Genomic DNA, 7,648 nt, shown 5'->3' on the forward strand with positions numbered 1-7,648 from the left:
CTGGGGGGCCGGGGGGTGGGGCAGGGGAGGTATATTTTAATGATAACAGCTTCAGTCATGTGCACACACACAGTACTTGATTTAGAATCAGTGGCTTAGTGTGGTGTTCTGATGTCTGGTCAGGGCTTTAAAACTATTCAGTGTGACTTTCAGAACGCATCTTCCTGTGCCTTACTTGTTCCTTCTATGGAGTGGGCTGATAGTAAGGTGTGCATACCTCAGAGATAAACCTGTACATCTTTTCTTCGGTGCTTTGAACTTCTTGGGAAAATACGTGGTAAATGCAAAATTCATTGAGATTGTGAGTGATAAGATTTGTTTCTCCAGAAGTTATGTTTACATATGCCTTGTTTGCGTGTGCTTTTACTCACAATTTGTCTTAAAAGCATACTGTATAATTAATTCTGTATATTGGATAAAGACTTCCATTGTTCATCTCTATTTTTAAATTCATTTCAGAAGGACGAGTACAATATACATTTATAGCTTTATATTTTATTAAACAAGTAGATGTTGCTAAAATAGGTATATGCTTTCACCTTGCTGTGAGGATATTTTTCGAATTCTAAGTCTACATGTATTGTCCGATTTCATTTGTCTGTCTTCTTTAACTGCTCTAGAAATAAGAATAAAAAATTTTGAACACTTGAGATAGTCCTTCTCATGATTATATTTGCTTATAACAGAATTCAAATTTTTATAAAAAACAAAACAAAAACACTTTGCCTTCCTAGTTAAAATACATTTTTTTCTCATGTGGTCACTGTACAAGCCCCATCTTATAAAATCGATCCTTACAGATATTTAGCTGTAGATAACAGTTTTCTTGAAGGATGCTTATTTGAATCCCACTGTCACTTTCTATGTCCTTGCGGCTGAAGTCCACTTCAAATCCATCACTTGGACCTGCCTCCCCATTGCCCTGGTTGTGGTGATCAGCATCCCTACTCTGGCCCACCAACAGAAACACCTACCTGATTTCTTCTGCTCACCTTTCTCCCTCCACAACTGTTCATAGTGGTCTTTTCAAAACCCAAGCCCAATCATCACCTCGCACCCCTACTTCTATGACTTCCCATTGCTCTGAGGTAAGAGATCCAATTCCTCTTAGAAAGTCTAATATACTAATATACCTACCATAGGAACCAGCCAGCCCAGGCAGGTGTGTCCCCTGGAAGGCATGAAAACGGGGACACAGCAGAAACCTGTATACCTGTCGTCATTGAAGCACTTTTCACAGTAGCCCCAAAGTGCCCGTCATTAGATGAATGGATAAGTAAACATGCTATATACCTGTATCACATGGCCTTGAAGAAGAAAGGAGACCTGAGGCACGCCACATAGCAATGAGAAAGAACGCCATGCTGGGTGAACTGTGTCGAGTCCCCACAGGACAAAGAGTGCATGATCTCCCTGAGCGGTGACAACCAAGCCCCAGACCATGAGTGCGAGCGAGCGGGAGGAGCCGCCTGGTGAGTACATTCCGGGAGGGGGATCTTTTGGGGAAGCACAGTGAGACGCCCCGGCCCTGGTCTTGTCAAGACAGAAACTCTGCTGAGAGACATTATCACTCACAAGCTAAAAAGCTCCAATCCCTTCAACTGGGTTCTAGGGCTCTGCGTGGGGTTAGCCACCTACCCACAGGCCTGAGCCACAACAGTGTCCCTTTTCTGGAAGCTTCTGGTCTCCAGCTACTCACTTCTGACAGTCATGCCTCCTCCTTCATGCTGTCTACCCAGGAGGGTTTGCACCTGCGCTTCTTCCGCCTGCAGACTTCCACCTGGCACACTCTTCCTTCACCTGTACTCCGACTCACCACTGGAGCCCAGCCCTAGCTTCGGGGCAGTTCTCTGGTGACACACATCCCCCAGAGACTGACTCTGGGAAGGGAATTCCCACCAGAGTGATCTCTGAAAGCCGGGCTACCAGAAGAGACCCATGCAGCATGGGGCAGTGAGATGGGCCGGAGGAGGGGAAGGGGCCAAGCCAGCAAGACAGGCTTACAGAGGAGGTCCTGCCCCAGCCTGAGCCCTGGGACACTCTGCGCCACGAATTCGCCACTGTTTGTCCTCCGCGTGGCAAGGCATGGCGTGTCTCTACGTATATGATTCCAAAAGTCCCTGGGGAAATTCCATTATCTTTCCATTCCATTTTTCCTCCCCGCAGACTTTATGGAATGTCCCCTCCTCCCATCATGTGTTTCTTTTTTCTTCTTTTTTACTCCCTGAACACCACCATCACTCTCCTCAAATACCTTCAACCGCTTAATGCCCCCAACAGGCCCAGGAAGGATGTGCCGATGCTGTCCTCCTGGCCAATGAGAAAGAAACCAAGGTTGAGACCTTAAACAACTTTTAATTGGGCTTTACAGTTGGGGAGGGGGCAGAGCTATGACTCCCTGGTTGTAGAAATGATAACCTGAGAGTCATGGTGCCCAATGAGGCTAGCACGTTCCCCAGTATCATCGAGGGTCAGTCATGGGCGGCCTTCCCCTTCCCCTTAGGGCTCAAGTTCACATTCAGAACTCGCTGCGACAAGGGTCATCAAGAACATCTGTCACTCGCTGTCCCTTCCCAGTCCTCACTCTGTCTTCCCCCAAGGCTGACTCACTCCTTCAGCTTAAGCAAAAAGCAAACCCCACGGGTGTTTATGGGAACCCAGTTGTTGACTAATACAAAGGGCATGAAGTCCAGGTGACTTGTGTGATGTCCAGGTAATCGTTCTGAGAGCGGGAAGGAGGAGGAAAGAGAAGGGAAAGCAGGAAGGCGGAAGGTTAGATTTGAGAGAGATCAAGGGACTTCCTCAAACGTGTGGTAAAGATTCCACAGGTCAGCAGTGAACCAAAAATCACATATGGGGCCAGGACTTGCCCATAGGACAAGTGGAGAGTGGAGCTGCACTGTGCGCACCCCTCGTCCGAGGGAAGCCGGCGTGTCACTCACAGACAGGTTGAGTAGGAGAGACAATGTGCTGCGCAGGCAATGAGAGCCAGTGGCTGGCACACGGGGACCCTGGTCTTGCCTCATTTCTCACACACTTCTCAGCGAGACCGTCTCCTGCTGTCCATTGGGCCATTCTGGGATTTGAAAATGTGTGTTTCTCATACGGCACAAACCCTACAATAAAGCACCGCTTTGGGTTATGCTTAGCCAAAAGAGCAAGGGACCGTCCCCCAACAGGGGATGCTGGCCCATCATTCAAAGCCCACTGCGCTCTGTGGGTGATCTTAGGGTGTGGCGTCAGGGTAACTCAATGCAGCTTGCAAACCACGTAGTTGACTGCAGAATCTCAATCACCCCATGCATTCATTTTGTAATGAAATATCAGTGGCCGCCAGGCCGCCAGGCCTGGGATTAAGATAGACTGTAGAGCTGTTCAGTGGGCCTGGGCTTCAACCCTGAGGCAGCCATTTCCTAGCTGTGTGGCTTAAAAAGAGAGACTTACCTCTCTGAGCCTCAGTTATGAAACCGGGGCTAACGTAACTGATCAAGACGTGTTGTTTGTGAGGGTTAAAATCAAAATCAACCACAACTGCTAGCCATTGAGTTGACTGCCTCGCCATCACCCCTAGAGGACAGAGTGGAACTGCCCCTGTGGGGAGCTCTTTAAAGGCCTAGAACGCCTCTCTTGCTCTTACAGAGTGACTCACGGTGTTGAACCGCTCACCTTGCAGTTAGCAGAAAGTTGGAAGTGTACCTAGCTCAGTGCTTGGCTCCGGGCAGGGACGATGTGAAACACCATTTCCATATCAAAGGTGTACAACTGGGAACAGCACCTTTATTAGGACAGAATGTCCAAGGGAAGGTCCAGGGTCCAACCTGAGAAAGTAGGAGACAGGAGAAGCCTCTAGAACTTCAAGTACAACCTGTAATGCTCACCTGTCAAAGGGATCTTGGGAGATTTGGTGACAAGGTGAAAGTCACTCTCCCCCCAGTTCGGGTGATGGAGCACGTTCTTGGCCACTCAGGGCAAAATCGGGGCAGAAATAGCCTGAAGAAATGCATTACAGCCCTCGGGAGCTTCTGACACACTGAGTCTACAGCTGTTTTCGTTGGTAGGTGTGGTCCAGTGTGTTCCGACTCCCTGCGATCCTACGCACCACAGAATGAAACACTGCCAGGCCCTGCCCCGTCCTCACACTTGTGCTTCTGGTTAAGCACATCCATGCAGCCACTGTGTCCATCCATCTCGTCCATTTGCTTGGGCAGGACTTGGGCCTCAGCTCCCAAGCCCGAGGGTCCCTGACTCAGCCATCCTCACCCTTACAGGACCCGCCGCCACCCCTCAGTGACCACCTGGGTCTTGCACCCTCTGCAAATTGACACAAGGAAGCTCATTGGCCTTCAGCCACAACGGTAGCGCAGTCGCCTTCTGTCGGTTTGTCAGGCTCTGGGAGCTGGTGTGTTTCCAGGAGCTGAGGCTATGCTGCCTGTGTCCAAACACCAGCCGAGGTCCCCTCGGAGGACAGGTTGCCCTGGAGCTTCCAGACGGAGACAGGAATACCTCATGAGGGACTTCTGGAAATCAGCCGAGGACAACGGTCTGACTCACCACACGATCCTGCCCGCTAGAGAGCTGTAAGGGGAGCCCCCCTGGACCGGAAGCCCTTCACAGAGGCCACTACCATGGACCCAAGGTCATCAAGGACCTTGGAGATCCACTCAAAGGACCATGGAGATGGTGCCGCACCCGGTCATTCGTCCCTCATTTGTTCTTCATGGGGTCACTGAGACTGAGCCCGCTGCGTGACAGCTACAATCAGCCACCTTCATTTATTTATAATCATTTCATTAGGGGCTCATACAACTCTTAACACAATCCATACATACATCAGTTGTGTAAGGCACACTTGGATATTCATCGCCAGCCATATGTATTAGATGTGTCCAAGTCCTTTCCCGAAACCTTGTCCCCACTATTGCTCCCAGAGCCAGGCCAAAGCATTAGAAGTCATTCTGCATTTTAATAGTTATGCTTCTTTGGTTGGATGCCCTCAAGTCCGTTTTTGACTCGTGGTAATGCCATGCCACAAGGTCAAACTTCCCCACAGTGTCTGCTAGGCCCTCGTCGTTATAGGCTACATCGTTCTTCAGGGGACGGACAGTAAGCAGAACACTGGGACTCAAACCCCAGCCTGACTCCCGAGACCTCGTTCCTTCCCCTCTGCTCCGTAGGGCTTGGCGAATCTACCAGTGGATCCGTGCAGTCAATCCATCAGCAGGCATTTAGTATACGCCAGTTGCATGCCATTGGTCGAAAGCCACAGCTCCATTCATGATTCAGCCGAATTTATTGAGCCTTCTCTAATCTGGATCGGACATTGACCCAAAGGACAGATTGCGTCTTGCTGCTCCTTTATTGTTCTCTCCGACAGAACTTCGTAAATACTGGTGGCGCTCTCCACCACAGGGATGCCTCCCAGAGCATGGCCGTGCTCAGGGGTAGGATCCATCAGAAGATTGGCAGCATGGAGGCCGTCCCGCCCTCGTTTCCTGCGCTCCCCTGAGAAGGATTCTTTGTGTGCTTGTGGGAAGGTGGGGTGACGGTGGAACTGATTCATTAAAGCAAGCCACTCTGATCATATCAGAAGCAGGAAGACAGCAATGATGAGCTGTTCTAGGACACGGGGCTGATTAGGAGGGAATTACAGAGACATCAGAATCAAGTCAATAATAGTTGTGTATTACTTAAAGCTTCCGGTAGGAAAATGTGCTGAGTCTCTTTCTGGGTAAGCACAGAATCAATTTGCAAGGTTCACTAACCAGTGGCCTGGACAACAGTCCACATTAAGGTTTTTAAAGTGTACAAGTGCCGGATAGCTTAAAATAGTTAATCTAATAACTAACCCTGAATGGACTTAGGATGAGCTTATCTAGCAAGTTTCTTGTTGGGACCAGAATAATAACAACCCCCTCGCTGCTGCTCCCCCACCCCAAAAAGCCAACTGAAAACAACTTCATTTGAGAAAGGGCCATTTCTATTGTATCAGTTAATATCAAACTTCTTAGGTAATGTGTGACGGCAGGATTGGTTCATGGTCGGGCCCCTTGGATGAAACCACATGCTATCCCCAAATTTCTAAATGATTTTGATCAAGAGACCTTGGAAGCTCTCAAAGTTAAACTGTTCTTGTAAAATAAACTGGCTCTCTGACCTCTTTTCCTGTTTTCAGGAAAGCTTTGCTAACCTAGAGATGATTCGTATTTAAAAGTTGATTGTAAAATTCACCTATCACACTACATAGATATGGGCAGATCAGCTACATAGTTTATTAAAAAGAAGAAGAATTTCAAAATGGAAGGAAGTCAAACATTGGGTTCATCTAAAGGTGAGACCTGTTACACTGGGTCCGTCACACACCATGGAGCCGGCTTTGCCTGCAGAATGGGGATGTTTGATCACCAATTTTTTAAAATATCTATTGGTGTATGTAAATATTCTTGTGTCAGATTAATTGATTTACATGTATAATCTAGCTCATTTAGATTTATAAATGTATTTGTATAATTTTACACTGTATTCTCTTATGATTAAAAAATCTATAATAATTATAGGCATATATTTTTATACTTATACTTGTATATTTGTACACTCTGTACTTTTTGGGGGGGGGCTCGCACAACTCTTATCACAATCCACACACACATCCATTGGGTCAAGCACATGTTGCCATCATCATTCTCAAAACATTTTCTTTCTATTTGAGCCCTTGGTATCAGTTCCTCCTTTTCCCCCTCCCTCCCTGGCCCCCTACCACACAAACCCTTGATAAAGTATAAATTATTGTTATTTTGTCATATCTTACACTGCCTGACATCTCCCTTCACCCACTTTTCTGTTGTCTGTCCCCCGCGAGGGGGTTGTATGTAGATCCTTGTGATCGGTTGCCCCTTCTACCCACCCCTTACCCTTACCCTCCTGGTATCACTACCCTCATTATTGGTCCTGAGGGGTTTATCTGTCCTGGACTCCCTGTGTTTCCAGAACTTACTGTACCCGTGTACATCCTCTGGTCTAGCCAGATTTGTAAGGTAGAATTGGGATCATGATAGTGGCCAGGAGGAAGCATTTAAGAACTAGAGGAAAGTTGTATTTTTCATCTTTGCTATACTGTACCTTGATTGGTTCGTATGCTTCCTGCAACCCTTCTGTAAGGGGATGTCCAGTTGCCTACAGATGGGATTTGGGTAAGGTGACCAGATTTAAAGCAGGACACCATTGACCAGGGGCAGGGGGAGGGTGTCCTTGATTAAAAATTTGGTCTATATGGACAAAATAGACCGTTTCCTAGCTTGTTGTGCATTCTTTCCAAAAATTGGGACTTTTTAAAAATGGCAAAAAGCAGGACGTCTGGTCACCTTAGTTTGGGTCCACACTCCACACTCCCCCTCATTCACAATATTATTTTTTGTTCTTTGATGCCTGATACCTGATCCCATCGACACTTCATGATCACACAGGCCGGTATGCTTCATCCATTTGGTATTTGCTTCTTCTCAGCTAGATGGCTGCTTGTTTATCTTCAAGCCTTTAAGACCCCAGACGCTATATCTTTTGATACCTGGGCACCATCAGCTTTCTTCACCACATTTGCTTATGTACCCGCTTTGTCTTCAGCGGTTGTGTCGGGAAGGTGAGCATCATAGAA

This window comes from Echinops telfairi, unplaced genomic scaffold, assembly GCF_000313985.2.
Source record: "Echinops telfairi isolate 266 unplaced genomic scaffold, ASM31398v2 ScPeMD7_5592;HRSCAF=6446, whole genome shotgun sequence".
Taxonomy (NCBI): domain Eukaryota; kingdom Metazoa; phylum Chordata; class Mammalia; order Afrosoricida; family Tenrecidae; genus Echinops; species Echinops telfairi.